Genomic DNA, 2,754 nt, shown 5'->3' with positions numbered 1-2,754 from the left:
TCTCTCTGTCTCTCTCTCTGTCTCTCTGTCTCTCTCTCTGTTTCTCTGTCTCACTCTCCCTCTGTCTCTGTCTCTGTCTCTCTGTCTCACTCTCCCTCTGTCTCTGTCTCTGTCTCTGTCTCTCTTTCTGTCTATAGATGTGTATGTGTCCTAGTCCTTAATTCTAAATGGGTCTTTCAGTTTAAACAAAAAGGCAATGACACTAGGAGGAAGAATAATCCAAATCTCTGCTCCTGATCACAATTTCTCTGTGCTGGATGGGCAAAGTCCCTGGCACTCTGGAATTTACTTCCATAGCAATGGCTTCCACAGCCCCAGTAAGAAGCTGGCATCTGTGCTACAACTCTGGGATGAAGCTTTTGCAGTTGCTGTTCCTAATTGCCACAGGGAGAGACTCAGGTCATGTTTGATTCTCAAAACTCATTGAAACTCAACTACATAGCAGGCAGTAAACTTCAAGCTAATGGCATCTCTTCTTAGCTCCCTGTGATGAAAAGCAACCAGGAAATCTCTCAAGGACATAAAGGTATAAAAGGAAAGGAGGAAGCCATACCAGTGACCTTGCACATAAAATCTGAACTTGTACATTGGTTTTTGAGTTAACTTCACTGCCATTTCAGGCAGGCTTCAGATATACTTTCCAGGTCACTCTGACTCCCACAGAGGTGAAATAGATTGGAGATGACTATTCTGGTGAAAATGATCTTTAGCATACAATTGAGATGTATCTCTATATCCAAAGAGAGCAAAATAACTTCTTATTTTCTATAAGTTTTAAAAATATGTACATGATAGTTTATTTTTTTAAGGCAATTTTGACCTAAGAAGAGCTACAGCTTAAGAGAAATAGAGTACACGAAAGCTGGAATTGGATTCTAAATAACAAATCCCATAATACCAAAACAGATGGAAATGCTTTATATTCGTAAATGGCTACAATTACAATTCAGAGAAGCCCAAAATTAAAAGGCTGCACATGCCTCAAGCTACTTACCATTAGGGGGAAATGCACATTTTTTAAAAAGTTCTTTAAATAAGTGAAGTAACCAGAGATAGAAATCATAAGGTTCAAAACAGTGCATTTTTTCCTGTTATTATTTAAATAAGTATCTATGGCACAGTGGAGTTAGAAAAACTGGATTCAAGTGTTTGTTCTACCATTTATTAACTCTTTGATCTTAAACAAATCAATCAACCCTTCCAATGCTCCAATTCTAATTCTGTGAAACGGAGAGAAAATAGTGACACTATTAGAAGACTGTTATGAAGATAAAATGAAACCATATATCCATAGTGCTTTGTGACCTATAAAGCAATTTTGTGAAATCCTTCTCCTCTTTCTCACAATGGGTGCAAATAACCCAGCGTTCTTAAAATCTATACAAGCAGAAGCTAGAAAGGCCTGGCAACTGGTGGTCATCTGAGAATCTTCTGAGTAATTCATCACTGGAAGGTTACCTGGAAGGTCAAGGAGTTGCAGGAATTTTGAATTATGTTGGTTGAAGGAATATCCATACTGAGGAATCACATTTAAATGCATTGCTTCACTTTGGGTACCCACACTTCATCGCTACTCAAATTACCCTCTTCCCATCTGATTGAAGGACTGGAAAGCAGAGCAAACTCTTCCCCAAACCTTTATTTAAACTGGGGTACCAGGCTAGCCACTCCTCATTTCCCACCAGCTTGCACGTGGACTGGATTTTATCATCAGAACTCCAGCAAACTACATCATCAGGAGCTTGTAATCCTGTAAAAATGCATCAATTTTGGTACTCACCCCTCAGCAGCACTCTCAGTACTCTCTACAACTCTAATTGAAGGTCTGGAAGGTAAAGCAAAGAATTCCTCCCAATGCCTCCATTTAAACAGGGTTCCCAGGTCAGCCTGCTCTTCATTTTGCATTTCTTGGACTTCTCTATCATATTTCTAGACCACCCCTTTCAGTTTTCTTTCGTGTTGACTTTCTCCTTAAGGCTGGAAGATATTTGAGGAAATGTTTTTCTTTTTTCATATTTGCAGCCCCAGCACTTAGCATGGTGCCTGGCTCATAATAGGTATTTAATATATATCTGCTGACTAACTAAGTTATATTACTGAATGTAGGTATGGAATTATCTCTTCACTGGTGAAGAATAATGCCCTGTCTTCCATGAGGAGTGGGGTGGATTTGACTAGAAGAGGAGACCTTCAGTCTTCTTCCAGCTCTCTTTTAGTCCCTGAGTCTTTTAGAACTTTGGGCACTTCTGGATTTCATTTTTGAGAGGAAAGATAGATAAGTCCAATCCAACTTCAGGTTACAGAAGGAAAATCCTCTATGAAAACACTGGAGTCACGGGGCGGCCAGGTAGCACAGCTAGTAAGAGCACCGGCTCCAGTGTTGAGAAGACCTGGAGATCAAATCCGGGCTCAGACACTTAGCACCCACCAGAAACACCTGGCTGTGTAACCTTGAGCAAGTTACTTAACCCCAATTGCTCAGGGGCGGCCAGGTGGCTCAGCGAGTAAGAGCACTGGCTCCAGTGTCGGGATGACCTGGATCAAATCCGGGCTCAGATACTCAGCACCACACCCAGAAACACCTGGCCGTGTAACCTTGAGCAAGTTACTTAACCCCAATTGCTTAGGGGCGGCCAGGTGGCTCAGCGAGTAAGAGCACCGGCCCCAGTGTCGGGATGACCTGGATCAAATCCGGGCTCAGATACTCAGCACCACACCCAGAAACACCTGGCCGCCCCTAAGCAATTGGGGTTA

The sequence above is a fragment of the Petaurus breviceps genome, unplaced genomic scaffold (genome assembly GCF_028583685.1).
Source record: "Petaurus breviceps papuanus isolate PSGF00001 unplaced genomic scaffold, PetGlider_PUasm1.0 551, whole genome shotgun sequence".
NCBI lineage: Eukaryota > Metazoa > Chordata > Mammalia > Diprotodontia > Petauridae > Petaurus > Petaurus breviceps.
Note: the sequence above shows the minus strand (reverse complement) of the source record.